Source organism: Scatophagus argus, chromosome 5 (assembly GCF_020382885.2).
Source record: "Scatophagus argus isolate fScaArg1 chromosome 5, fScaArg1.pri, whole genome shotgun sequence".
Lineage (NCBI taxonomy): Eukaryota > Metazoa > Chordata > Actinopteri > Scatophagidae > Scatophagus > Scatophagus argus.
In genome coordinates, this window is record NC_058497.1 from 12216927 (window position 1) to 12232788 (window position 15862).

Here is a 15862-nt window from a genome sequence, read left to right on the forward strand (position 1 = left end):
GCCCAAATATAGCGTGCTTATTACACTAGTTTTTATTTTAGTCTATTCTGAAAACTTGAATGTGCCTTCTAAAAACCAAACCAAAAAAACATCATTCCCCCCAGCACGGCTTTCTATACAATTTTTGCTTGCTAAGATTATTCTAAATGCCCTTAAGGAACCACAGAACATGCAGTTTCCTATTGGTTGACATTCGTGTATTGTTTCTGTCATACTGATTCAAGGGCAGATGGCATTAGAAGATGTTAGAGACCTAAAAAAAAAAAAAAAAAAGGCTTAGGACACTTTTCTGCTTAAATTATCGCCTCTAACTCTAACCCCTGAAAAATAAATAAATAATCAGGAGACTGCTGCCTAATAAAAACCAGAACAGGACAGAGAAATCTAGTGTTTTAGTGAACTCAGTTTGGCCCCAATGATCCTCTGTGCTCTCCATCTAATATTGAAGAATGTTCCAGATTAGAAAGCTGACAGCAGTTAACTGACCAGCTGCAGTAACCCCTCCCCTCTGCCGTCACAGCCAATGAAGCAGCGTAGATTAATGACCACTCAGACCCTCGGCCAATCACCAAACTCGGCTCTCATCTCCTAGGAGGGATGCCCTTGAGCAAACCCACACACACACACACACACACACACACACTCAAGCAGGGATACACATACTTGGCACTCACAAACACACGCAGCTCCTCTCTCACCACTTAATTCAGCCTCCTCTGAGGGCAGCGGGCCGCTCAGTGCTGATGTTTATGGTTTCTCTGAACCTGCAAATCACCGTTGTTACAGCTGGGCAGATTTATGAGCATGGCCCTGTCTACCGGCCCTTAGACAAACCATGGATTACACACACACACAGACACACACACACACACAAAAGCATGCATTCTGTTGAGGATGATACACGTGCTCAGACAGCATAAAGGTTCTTTGTTGTGTTTTGTGGCTCACTGTGGTATGTAAAGTGATCCAATCAGTGTGTGTGTCAGAGCAGATGTGTCATGTTGTTCACCTTGCTATTATAGTTTAGTATCCAGTCTAACCTCAGCACCACAAAGGCTATGAAAAAAAAACAGAACGGCAAATCAAATTTACAGAGTCAGATTTAATGCTGTTAAATATGCATTTTTTTATATGCATATTTTTTTTTATTTTTTTTTTTAAACAAATGAATCTCTGGAGGATTGCTTTTCACAATGAAGGGGACTGCTGGATCTGACAGCTGCATGTTGTTTGCTGTGACTAGCCTCTGCAGCACCAGAGGCTTTACAGGGCAAAGTGGTGAGATGAAGGTGAAGATCTTTGCTGGATTTTGCAGTTTACGTTGTCATTCCTGCAGCCAAGTGGGGTCAATTTCCAGTGAGTCCTGTGGAAAAAATTGGCAACTCTCTCATTTTGTTGATTTTGTGGTAAAAGTGCATGGCTTTGTATGAAATTGCGCGTTTAAAAAGGATCTATGGAAGAGGGGGCAGCCGTTTCATCATTTTTTTTTTCCTCACCTGGTTCTTCTTTTTCTTTTTTCTTTTTTTTTTTGATGACTCATCGTGACTTTGACTGCACTCATGTGGGAGGAGAGTCACAGTCGGGGAAATGTCACTAACAATCAAGCGGTGAATACCTGTAGATTCAGATTGCGTGTGGGCTGACTCTGGCCAATCTGACTCACATAAATTTTCAAGGAAAAGCACTTTTTACTCCATATAGTTGCAATGCACATTATTGTCTTAATACGCAGAAATGTCACTACACAGCATGAGACAGAAGCTTAATGATCTGCTGCTGGTTTCTAATATTGTTGATCTGTTTCTTATATCAGACAATCTTTCTCATGGAACCAGAGCAGCACTAAATGTGTCATTTCCTGGAAAGCTATTTTAACATGAGCTGCTCTCACACGTTTGTTTATTGTTATCTGTGATGATTCTGCACGTCCCACACTACAGTAGGACATCAGTTTCCTCTCAAGAGGAGGTGATCTGCACTGCGCTGTTTTCTCTATTGCCAAGTGGTCAGTGTGTCTCAGAATATAGAGAATAAAGAGAGTCAAAAGAAGCTGAAGTGTACTGAAGAGGGCCTTTCTTTTACATTTGGACATCAGTGAGGCTATTATTTCCAAATGCTGTTTGTCAGTGTGTTCACGAGAAGACGTTTTCTGCAGTCGCAGATTTTGTCTGAACATAATCATAATTTCATTGACTTCACTTGACCGGCACCCAACTAAATTTTGCTGCAGTGCGGAAAGCTTCAGATTTTAACAATCCATTTTGTCTTGGTGTGTGTCTGCGTGTGTGTGTGTGTGTGTGAAAAATCATCCTTCAGTACAACAGGCAAACGGGGTGGTACTGTGCATGAAAGTGTTATAGGTGCATATGTGTGAGGGTTTGTCCCCATACTCACATCTGCTTTTATCTGTCTGCATGCTCCAGTGTGTTTGTGCATGAGAGAGACTGTTATCTTTGACTTTCATGTATATCATCAGTATTGCATCAGCAGAGTGGTGGAGTGTTGTGGAGACCCGTCCCACAGTAGCTCCTCTCAATCCACTGTCTCGAGGAACACAAAACTACGATGACCTCCGCATGCCCTGAAAATCTTTAAATCTTTGTAAATAGTTTGCATTTAAATCGGGTCTTGAAAAGATGATGGAATGTGTTTTTATTAACTTACTTTTTTTCTTCTGAGTGGCAGTACTCTACCAGTTTCAAATGCAACACACTCCCTCCCAAATTTCCTAATTGGACACACAAGTTATCTGAATCCAGACCAGCTTTCATATGACGGCAAGTGTCCATGCAGAGTGTGTGTACAATATGTTTATCAGTCTGTTGGATAGTCTGTCTGTTCATTTGTGTGTGTGTGTGTGTAATTCTACTAAGTGCTGCAGCCAGGGCGGGATTAGCTCAACATTTCTGTCACTAACATGCTTCATTAGCAAAGACAGACTTTGCCAACCAGGCAGACACACGCAGTCTGACAAAACAGCTGAACAAATGGGGAGTGTGTGGAGAGATGTGAGTGGAGACAGGTGCTTTCCCCGCATTTCATTCATTTAATCAAATACAGACTACGCTTTATGTGTTCAGCTCGTGTATGGTTAGTCAGTTTATCTATGGGATAAAAAAAATGTTTGGAAAATAAATTTAGAAGCAACGCCAGGGTTTGGGCTTTTCTAGACAGGACAGAGAAAGGGAAATGTAGGGAAAAGTAAAATTAGAAAAGCAGAGAAAGAGGCTTAGGTAGAGATGGAGAAAAGGAGAGAGGAAAATATGGGACACCAAGAGTGTGAAAAGATAAGAAGGTGGTGGGGGGGTGTTTTGGCAGAATTTAACAAACCTACTGTGAAGAAAAGGAAGGATGGATGGAGAGGAAAAAGAGGTAGAAGTATCATTAATACGAAAAAGTAGCATGAAACAGGCAAGACCCAACAGCTAGACTTCTGTGAGAAGGGAAGAGACCAAAGGTGAAGAGAGGTAAGAAAGAAGGGAATGTAAAACAAATGAATTTACTCCATGTTGTTCCAGAAGAATTAAAGATTTGAAAAGCATGAAGGGACAATAACGTTGACGTTGAAATGTAGATAGTAAAAGCAGCAAGAGTGCAACAGAAAAAAAAAATAAAATAAATGTAGTGTGACACAGTAAAAGGGGAAAGACATACTGAGTGAAAGAAAGGAATCAAATGCAAGTGTTTTAAAGAGGACAAAGTGGGAAAAAAAGAACTTGATGGAAGTTCTGGCTTGGGAAAAAAAAAAGATAGGCCAGAAAAGAAGAGAGAGAAAATAAATGAATGTTAGACGAATAAATCTGCGATGAAGTGCGCCAGTAATGGATAAAAAAGAAAGATGAGGAGCATGTTCACATCTGCTTTAACAAGAGGGGAAGAGGAGGAGGTGGAAAAACAAAGGCAGAGGGATAGGCTGAGGAAAATGACAACTTTAAGGGAGCGGTGTGAGGTTGACTCATCTTCATCTGCTGTGATTTCAGTCTCTCTATTAGAGACAGATACACAGTCAAAGCACCAGCACTGGAACAGGCACGGTGTCAGACTGCACTGCTTTTAAAAGGCTGTGAAGGGAGAGAAAATGGTGTTAATGGCTCCAAAATGCTTTTAACACTCCTACCCACACAAGTCAGTCTCCTGCTTTTTCCATCGCGGCTTTCACTGGTACAATTACAGTACTAGGCCCCAGTTTGAAATTTAGGGTGATGCAAAATGGCTGCCGCAAAGTGGTTGCCGGGCCATAGAATGGAAGAAAAAAAAAAGACGTAACAGATGAGCACATGTACACATGTAACATGTTATAGACATGTAAAGCAAGTTTGTTATAGAAATCTGGAATATCTAGAAATAAATTGCACTTGTCATTTCTGTCACTGCTTCTCGCCTTGAAAGCGATTTACATTTCTGGCTACACTCAATCAAGCTGTGTCTCAGATGTTAAGTTGCTCTTCATGGTGGCCCTGAGAGTTCAACTCGATGCAACTTAAAGAAAACACAAACAAATTATGAAATCATCTTGGATAACACTTTCGATTTCACAACACATGCACATCGTTTAGGGGGAAAGAAGGACAACATAACACAGACATTCTGCAAAAAATAGCAACAGAATGACAGAAACTCTTTCCAGGGGAGGATTTAAAAAGTGCTGAATGCGGCTGCGAGATGCTTGTGGTCTCACCACTTCAGCAACTTCATGAGTCACAAACCATGGCAACAACAAGTGTTTACCCGGCAATGTGCATAACTTTTTAGTGCCCCCTGGAAACAGATTCTGTTGTCGTCTGTGCTTCATCAGGAAAGAAGAAGCAAACAGTCCCATGACCTTCAGGAGAGGACTTCTCTACAGCAGATGTTTTGATCAGTCATAACAGGAAAAGCGCGTCTGTGATTAACATTAATGATGGCCATACCAGTCATAGGAGTGCTGCTGATGCTCTAGCGTCCTGCTATTGCCCTCGCTGACTCACTTGCTTAATGGAACAAGGCCATCGTTAATGTTATGAGCAACACCTGTGCGTTTCCTACTGTGTCAAGTAAAAAGATCTTCTGTGAAAAAGTAAAGTTCAGCGTTCTCAAAGAAATCATTGTTTAGCATTGTTTAACTGTAACATCAGTGGTTCAGTTGACATTATGCTTTATCAGAACTGCTTGTTGGATGGTCAAATAAGAAACACACTTTACAATTGACACACGCTGTTAGTTGTCAGCCAGTCAACAAAACTATTTCTGTCACATGTTGTGTAAACACCTGAGTGTACCAGCAAACATTTTCCAGCAGAGGCTTTTGTAAAATACAAGCTGTTGGTCCCGTAGTCTATTTAAATAATATTGCATCTCCCCTCTTAATGAGGGTCGGTTTCACTGAATAAACATTTTTGTTTTTCCGATGTGGTCAGAAAAATGTCCAAACCAGTTCTTTTATTATCATATGCTGGTCTTATCCTCAGTGAATGCTGAATAAATGTCGGCAGTTTTAAGAATTTATCCATCAGTATCTTGAGCATGTAATTGGAGGTCAAAATGATGATATGTGGTCTCTGACACCACAGGATTGATTGTGACAGAGGTTTATAACGTTTGACACATTTTGACACTTCGTCCTTGGATTAAATATTACACTGAATAGGATGATGGGGATGCTGTAATTTATATTTTTCATTTGCTTCACAGTATTTGCAATTTTCATAATATATGAAGTGACGATGCATCTTGTCATTACTGCCAAAGGAGTGGCTACATTTTACATCATCCATATATTTACCATTAGAATGCCTTAAAGCATCATCAAATTTTATTTTTGATGTTAAAATTTCATCAAATGTCCTCCCTGCAATAGCTGTTATTGCTGCCCATGTTTTACTGTGAACCCACAACAGTGTCGATGTTTTTCATATGACCAACTTCCAAACTTCCAATAAGCTTTGTAGACAACTGTGGCTATTTATTAACTTGGAAAAAACAAAACATAGATTGAAACAACAGCAGCCAAGAGCCACAGAAAAAATAAATAAATAATAAAATAAAACACCACCACCACCACCACCACCACTGTATTGCATTAATGTAAAAAAAAAAAAAAAAAAAAGCATTTCCCTGAGTCAGGATTTTGCACAGACATGAATAATGATCTGGAAGTTTCCACCATCAAAAACAGGTCAGACATTCGCTATAAATTATGTAGCTGAGGGGCATCCAGGGCAGCCAGTCTGGACTTTATTTAGTGACACTGTGTGTGTGCCTGTGCGTGTCTATCTGTTTCCAATTGTGTGTTCACTGAGGTGTGTCCATTTGTGATTGCGCACATCAGTAACTACATGCGTATCTATTGTGTGGATTTGTATCTGTGTGTTTAGATGAGTTATGGCAGTCAGACTGAGGTGTCACAGAACAGACTTCCTTTCGTACTGCGGATAAGCTGCCTGTGGCTCTCACACTCACGCTCTGCACACACTCACGCACACACAGATAAACCTAATGTATTTCTGCTCTCGTGTGATTACAGCCTGATTATCACGCTCATGAAATCATACACATTCATGTAATTGCAATAAAAAAACCTACAAACACGCGAAAAGGTCACACTGGTGCTGCATTCAGTGTAGAGCTTCCCGTAATGCTGATGTGTTTTCCAGACCAATCCAGGAAACTGTCCTCAAGTGATGATTACATACAGTAAGGTAATCAAGCTTTTTCAGTCTACTTTGGATGCTGAATAGCTTTTCTGTGAGCTGTTTCTTTCCAGCTGAAGAGCTGAACCCATTGAAGATTAATAACGTCATTTTTCTCTGTCACTCCACTTTTGTCCTTGTCTTCAAAGAGCATTCTCTCAAAGTTAGCCAGCTTTTCAATATGACTCTGTTCCAGTGAAAACAACAGCTAATGGTCTGTTTGCCAGACTAGTGCCGGAAACATCTTTGTCACGATGACAGAACAGAGCACTAATTCACAAAGAACGTGAGGTGGTTTCTCTGTCCTCTCCTGTCTGCATTTTGCCCACACCGGAAAGTGATTGCATTTTTGAGACCTTGTCAAAAAGCTGATAGCTGAAGCTGATGGTGGAGCATAATCTGTATAACTAGTGTGTTTTGCAGAGGGGAGTGTTGCTCAGTGGTTAGTGGCCCATGCTGGTTGTTTACTCAGTGGGTGAAGATATGTCTGATTTGTTTGGCCTTGAGGATGCTTCTGATTATGTAGAGGGATGGTATGTTTGGGCAAGGAGTTCTACTGACTTGTTATATAAACTTTATTTTTGTTGATCGCTCTTTTGGTTGAATATGAAAACAGTTCAAGTGTGTGAATTTAATTTTTAATGGCAGCAGTATTTTTAGTTCATACTGAATCTGCTAAACTGAAATATATAACATATTTTCATACTCAGTGATGTGGTGGGGATGCAGTGTTGAGATGTTAATGCCATCTTGTGTCATTGCTGTGTGTAAATAGCTACTCCATCAGGCTGACTGACAATGTCCTTGACTGACCAGCCAACCCAACATACTGTACATGACCCTCCCACACTATGTGCAAAACATTACATTTATCTTCAGACTGAAAACAGTTGTGAGGATGTGTTGCTTAAAGAACCAGTTAGACATGAAATAAATAACAGACTCATGTGTATAAAGGCTTGTCAGATGCCAAAACACTGCGCAAAGTAGTAATCAAACAAGATTTTACAACTCTGAAAAATTACTCAACCAGGAACATGTACTTGTATGTATGTGACTGGCCAGCACCTTTCCTGCTGGGGGACATCCGGAAAGGTGCTGGCCAACACTGCACCTTTCCGGATGTCCCCCAGCAGGCTCTATTCAAATGAATGAGCGAGCTATGTTTTTTCTACGCAGGGCTCCAGTTGCTCAGAGCGTGGCCTTACATCTACACCTCCATGAAACGACTAATCAAAACAGTTCCAGAAATACTAGATGGACCTTGACTTGAGATTGTTTTGTCAAATATGCACAACAGTTTTCCAGGAGCAGACTTAACCATTATGTAAACTATGAATCTATCACACTACAGCACATAAGCACTAATGAACAAGAACTAAAAACACAGAATTTTTCTTGCATCTGATCTCCTTTGCAGTACTTATAATGTTGTGGCTGGTCTAAATATGACATCATTGTCAGCAAATGTGAAAATCTGACATTTTACCTTTGGTTTAAAACTTTACATTAGCATAGTTATCATGCTTTTACAACTTATCTCCAGCACATTTTTTTTCTCTCTTAGCAGCTGTTCAAATACCAACAGTGGGAAATTAAACCGAGTGTTTGGTGTGGTTCACATTCCCGTAACATAAGTGGCTATGTGTTTACCATGCAAGTCAGAGAAACAACCTTGGAATGGTAAGGTTTTCTTAAGTAGTGTGTGTGCAAGTGTTTGTCCACAGCCCATAGACCTCCTTCCCCAGCTGTGGTTTAGGTTGGGTTTTTACTTTACTTTACTAGAGTTTATTTAGTTACTTAAAGTTTTTATATGAGACGTCTCACATTCTTGGGTCTAACGAGTCACGCAGTACTTGGAGGCAGCATCAGCCACTGGGTAAGCAAGGGTTTCTGAGCAGACACCTTTGGATTCAAGGGTACACCTAAAAGTTTTCTGTTTTTCTCAGTTCCTTGCCATTTCTTGTCTCTTATCACACAGCACATTTCTTTTAAATGAAATGCTTAGCTGCTAAGAAAAAAGTGATTCTGAAGTAGAGGTTTGTTGTAATGGATTCTTCATTCCTTTGATTGTCCAATGTCTGACACTTGCTAGACCAACACTACAATCTGATTAAAGTAGAAATTTTCCAAACTTTAGCAGCCTAACTGGATTATTACCAGAGGGGTACCTCTCTCAGCTTGCATCAACGCAGTGTGCTGATGTTGGATCACATTACTTGCCATTTGGTTAATATTTTTGGTGAAACCCAGCTGTGATTGGTCAGTCCACCACTTTGGTCCAGAATGAAACATTTCAACAACCACTGGACAGTTTAGAACAAAATGCTGTACAGACATTCATGGTTCCCAGAAGGTGAATCCAAAGTACTTTTATGATGCTCTGGCTTTTAATCAAACACTGCACCAGCAGGTCACAGAATGCTGTACAGACATTCGTGCTGCCCTGGGAGATGAATTTCACCGATTCCCTGACTTTTCATTGGTGGTGTCACCATGAGATTGGCTTTTGTGGCGTTCAGTGAAATGCCTCAGCATCTTCTGAGTGCATTAAATTAGGTATGAGATGAAATGCAATAACTTTGGCAATCCTCTGACTCTACATCTAGTGCCACTAGGTCAAAATTTCAGCTTGTCCAACACTTCTGTTTATGAGAAAATCCCTGTATAACTAATGACATAATCAGCCTCAGCTGTGTTTTGTGTTTAGTGCTAATTAATTAATAAACAAGGAAATGCTAGCATGCTAACACACCAAATTTAACTGGTAAACATGGCTAACATTTAAGCTGATAAACAAAAGCATGTTAAAATTGTGAGATGAGAACGTTAGCATGCTGAATTTTGTATTTAGCATAAAGTACGGCTGTGCCTGACTACAGCCTCACAGAGCTGCTAGCAGAGCTGTAGGCTGAGCCTTGTTCGTTCACAGTGGAGACAGCAGTTGATCCAACAGCTGTGATGACTTCAGGAATTTACTGGAATGATTTCTGAGCTTCTGTTGTTCTAGATCTGCACTGGCTATGGGGGTGACTTTATACATTTTCTTTGTTACTGAACTGATGAGGTGCAGCAGGCCTATTCCTCTTTTTTTTTTAGCCTGTCTATGCTTTGATCTAATACGAGATACTGCAGCTGCTGCAAAAATTTAAATTTTGTGAACTTTTCTAAACAAAGTAAATATACAGAGTGTGTTCCGTCTATATTCCAATAATGTGATAAGGAACACAACAAACCCACAGCTACTGACACATCACCATAAAACATCAGTCACTGAGAATTCGTGTGTGTGAGAGAGTGTCAGATGCTCTGTGTAGCCTTCACTACCATGTGTTTCCTGTTTTTTGCACCTTTTTTGGTCTGACCAACCTCAGCTCTCCCAGACGGGTTTCTCGTACATGCACGCACACAAGACACAACATAATTTATAATTCACAGACAAACCACAGACCACACACTTTCCTGCTTGGGGTGTCACTAGGTGAAATCTGTCACTGTGTGATGTTGTTTTCCAGAAGCTGTTATTTCCTTGTTTCATGTTGTTTTTGGATTGGCTGTGTTCCCTCCATCTATTTTCAGAGGTGGACAGATTGAGTCCATGCCTTTATGGGTGTTGTGTTGTTTTATTTGTTATTCTTTCTTCTATGGTTTTCTAAAACAACATGGGCAAGGGGTGGGAAAGGAGAAAAGGGAAGTGATCAGGGTAACATAGTGCATATTATCACTAAGTGACAGGGGAGGGATCTTGTCAAAGGATCAGATTTACATAGTGAGAAGGTCATGGGTATATTTAGGGAGTTTCAGTATGACAGGAGAGGTAGGAAAGGAAGTCATTTATTATATGTGTATAATAAATATGAAGGGATGTTGTTTCCTTTTTAAGTACAATTTTAATAATGTATTTATGAATTTATTATTATTTGTTAGTTTGTTTAACAGGAGCAGAGCACATTAATAGGTATTGCTACACTGTGAATCTGCAAGAGTTGTCCAAATGGCTGTCTTCTATTGCTGCAGTCCCTGGATAGGCTTTACACTGCCACTCTTAAACAGCACATACAAATAAAAAATCAACAGTTATTGATTCAAGCATGCAGAGCATTATAGAGAGGTGGGGCAAACAGACCAACATTCATTCATTCTGTCTCTTGTCCAGGACCACCAGTTCCCTCTTAGGATACATAGCGACGACAGTCACCTTGGGAGTTTCATGCTGTTTCCTGCAGATTGCCCCATCCCTCCTGAACATGTGCCCTGACCAACCTGACAGAGTCATGCAGCGACCAGAACATGATTGGCAGCGTTTCCACCTGTGAGTCATGCCAACTCTGATTGTTACACAGACTGAGCCAGACATGTTGCTGCCAGGAAGTGAACCACGGTGAAAGCAGGTGATTATTTTAGCACTATTTCCTCACAGCATGAATGACCAGGATGAAAATTTAGAATTTATGTTCTCTTGATGTTCCTCCCACTTCCTGACATATAAAATAGGTTTGCCAACTTCTGATACAGAATTAACCATTGTTGTCTGGAGTTATTCAGTATGATATTAGAAGAAATGACTTTAAACTTAAGAAAATTTGCTGTTCATGCTTTTAACAAGACCATTGTTGATGATCGAGTTGTTGGACGACTGCTGTTTGTTCTGCACATGTTTCTCCAGTCCCACTAGAGATCCAGTGATTCAGTTGGTAAAATAACTCTTTTGCTTTTTCCATTTATATCCATTTTCTGTTTCTGTGCTTCTTTGTCCCTATTGTTAGTGTTCCTTTGGCCGGTCTTGGCTTTTAATGTACATCCCCTAAAGCATGAGATACTACATAATACAGCATTTAAACCAAAATCAAATACCTACATTGCTCATACAGGCTAATATAGGAAGGAGCAAGTAAGGTTAGTCTAGAGAACAATTTGAATTTCCTGTTGGTATAAGAAAAAAAAAAAAAAAACAGGAATCATGCCTGCATTCTCACTCACAGCTGTGACTCAACATCCACTAAACTAACATCCAATTGTTTGTGTGTGTGTGTGTGTACATGTGTACCACAGAAGATCCAGTAGTTACACAAAGCAAACCCGACTAGCATATGTCACTTGGGAAGTAAAGCTCTTAATCTTATTTAAATGTGGCTCATATCTGTGTTTTCCTCTGTCTTGTTGATGTTTGCAGTTTTCTTTACGCAGGGTTTGGTGTGTTGTGTGTCCGTATGGCCCTATATGAGTTTTATATGTTTTGCTTGTTTTGTTTGAGGAGTGTGTGTGTGTGTGTGCGTGCGTGCGTGCATGCATGCGTGGGTAAGCTCTTTAAGCTTGTACTGCAGGTAATTCAAATAACTGAATAGTCTGTAAAAATAGTGTGCCATGAGGTTTTTGTGTTTCCTAAACAAACCCTTTTATAATTAATACACACACACATGCACAAGAACATGCAGACCCAACAGTGCATCACTTCCCTAAAATTTAAGTGACTCCGATGCCTCAGGGCTTGTGTTATTTCTTCCTGTACCTCTCTCCATCTACCTCACTGTCTCTCATCCATTTTCCCTGTTCTCGTGGCCAGCTAAACGCATAGCCCATATTGGTGGTCACCTAGAGCTCCACCTTCTGGTTGCCCTGAAAGGAAAATAATGAATAAATAAATGGATAACATGAAAAAACAAAAAAGATTTCTGTGTTTACATTGTAGGCTATTTCATAATAAAAGTCCAGGCCTTCAGGTGTGCAAGGAAGAAAACAGAAAAAAGAGAATCAAAAGAAAGCCCAACGTAGATGTATGTTTGCTGTGTGCATTGGCTTTCTGGCTGGGATGAGTCACAAGGCACCTCAACACATCACTGTAAGCCTGGTCAGTATTGAAACAAGTGTGTAAATAACTCGCAGAATGACACATGATTAATGAAAAACTGATCTTGTGTGGCAGAACAACTGCTGTTTTACCATTACAATAATAATTCTGTGGTATATTATGATTTACACCTACCCAAGGGTCATGTGCAACTAGCTGAAGGCCTAGTTGTGTTGTAACTTATCTCATTTAGTTGTTGAAAATTACAGTTACACCTTTTTACTAATTAAATGCGGGTCTTACAAATTAGTACATCAAGAACCACCACATCCAAGAGTCTGTAGTTTGTAATATTTAATATTTAATTCATTCTTTAATTCATAATTCATTTGTTGGGAAGTAATTTTAATTTAAAGGAATATAAAATATATTTTGGTCTTGAAACCACTTTGGTGTCTTATGTTTACTGCCTGTATTTTTTCTGAAAAATCAGTGATGAGGGAGTAGTGGTGGGTTATGGTGGTGTGTGTGTGTGTGTGTGTGTTCGTGTGTGGCAGGGCACCAAAATGATGTGATGCTCCTATAAATGCAATTTCTCAAATTTGACTTTAGTGGAATTAAAGCAAAAACATCTATTCTGTGCTTATCTCCATCCTTTATGAAGTCACATGTAAAACTTTCAAAAACCTTAGTGTTTAATGTTGCATGCATCCACGGGCCATATAGCACGGAGCACAATAACACGTCCCATCCCCCTTCAAAAGCACTTGTCACTTGGAATAAACAGCAGTCTGTTTCTGCAGGATTTCACAAAGAGCTGCACTCGCTCCTTGAATCATAATACGGAGAAGCTTGCAGTAGTCACACACCTCGCTTCTTGACTTTCACTTTGAGTTAATCATTTATTTAATGGAACAGTTTGGATCTGAGAATGTCATTTTTATTGGACTATTTTAAATGTGCAAGTGAGGGCTCACAAGTACGACTGTCTCTTTTCTCCTTATGTCTGCAGATTCCTCACATACGGTCTTTCTCCATTATTCAAAAGAAATATCTAATATTCATACCTAAATGAAAGCTGTTCTATAATGTAGTGTGAAAGAGGGGAAAGATGGGAGCAAGGGACAAGGAGGACGGATGTGGCTGGAGGTCGGGAGGGACAGAGAAATGATGGTGTGTGTGTGTGTGTTGTGGACCGGTGACTGCTTCTGCTGGTATGTGTTTGAGTGAGTTTTGCAATTGAGGGAAAATAAAACAGAAAAAGTGAAGTGAAAAAGAATACTGAGGTTCAGATGAAGTCAAATCTTCACCCACACATTTCTAAACAAACTCCAACCAACTCTCATCCTTGGAGATGAGAGAAGTGTTTTGAGCACCACAAAAAAAAAAAAAAATATCATGTAAAAATGTGAAAAGATAAACTGATTAAATTGAAAGCAAACTGTCATGTTTTTTTTAACTTGTGTTAGATACTGGGCAGAGAAAAGAGACAAGGCCTCTCTTTTTAAGAAAAGACAGACTGACAGCGCTCCTCCTTTTCATTTCTGCTGCATGTCAGCTCAGTGTGTGTGATGCAGGGCAGCGCTGTCTCGCTACATCGTGTCTCAGTCATGGGTCATATTCTCACCATTCTTTCCTACACGCCTCAGTGACTTCATCAGCTCTCTTCCACCTCCTCATCATCTGTCTGTGTCTTGCTTTTTCTACGTCTGACTCTTATAAAACCTTCTTTCTGTCTTTTTTTCCCCGTCAGTCTTCTCTCCTAACACTTCCTGTCCAGTCTGTTTTCCTCTGTCAACTATAGCTTCCTGCTCACTGTGCCTGTTTGTCTTTTACTTCTTTCAACACTGTCCAGGCTGACTTACTGTGCTTTCAGATTTAACTTTCAATATAAGACAACATGTTGAGGGTGGCCAGATTCAACCACAACTCATATGGAAACAATATTTTCACAATTTGATGACATTGCATGATAAAAATTCACATTGCAACAGCTGCAGAGACTGTGAATGACCAGGAAACCATGAAAATAAAAATAAATTTCTCTTGAAGGTTCTGTTTTCTGACCTTTATATAAACTGATCTGTTGCTGAGTGAGGCTGTTGTTAAAGGGTCAGCTCGCCCAAATGACACAAAGCATTTTTCCCATTTCATTTTCTCCCTTCCTTTGCTGTGTCGCTGCAGTTTCCTTGAAAGACGTTGGCTTCCAAAGTACCCACGCTAAAACCAGGGAAGTGTAGTACCCTTTAATGGGCCTTTCACCAACCTTCACTTATTCAGGTCAATCTGGGCTTCATGAGAATTACTCAGTTTAAAAAGAAAAAAAAAAGTTATATAATGTCTGACTCTGGTGGAAGTTTTCCAAAAGCAATAACCTGGATGATGTAATCTCAGCTTGATCTTGAGACATTTATAACAGAAAGCAAGCATCACAAACTGGTAGTGTGGGGTTTTAAGGAAGGGGGCGTTTAGGAGGAAAAGAGTCTAATGAAAGACACTAATGGAAATGATAGAATCCAGCATTTATAGCGCCTAAGATGTCCCAGTCTGTACGTCTGATTTCCAAAACAAATTTTCCTCATATTTATGGATTTTTTCACTATTATTTAAAACTGCATTCATGATTATTTATTTATTTTTTGCTTTTCGGCTATTTTGAATTGGCTCAACAACCTGTAAACAAAATGCTGAAAGATTTAAGGCTCCTTTGCATTCACCAACTTGTTCACCAACAATGAGCCCGAAACACACCATAAACCCCTGTAGAGCTGGGGGGAGTGATGATAATTCTCTGTGGGTTCATCACAACTAGAGACACCTTTTCCTGGACATGTAGTCATTTGATCTGTTGTTAATATAAAAATATTGATTAGTGCAGCTTTAAACTCTGAAAATGATGACAGCCCAGTAGTGATAATATACTGTGCAATCAGCGGAATCAATAACTTCTAGATGGCTGAACAAGTTTTCTTCGTATTCTTTAAAAACAGCTTCTGCTGTAGCACAAGCTCCTCTACAGTGCAGCTAGTCACCCTTTAGAAAATCGTTAAGTCCTGCCCACAACCATCAGCCATCAAGGAAAATGGTTTGAGAACACAGTGAGTGCTGGAAGGCCTTATGTATGTTCGAGGCCACCTCTATGACTAATACATGACAGTAAGATTGAAAATCAACGATCTCTTTACCATAACACTACTTTCACATATGCACTTAAGCTAACACCATCAGAAAAAAGATAGATGTGGGAACTAGGAAATGAGATATAAAAAATATAAGAGAGAGATATCAAAACAGATGACTGAATAACAGTCCTCAGATGTTTCCCTCCATCCTTTATGGTTTAATTTCCTGGTTTCCTGGGTAACAGCAGGGTGGTGATTTGTCCTGATAAGAAATACAAAGAAAG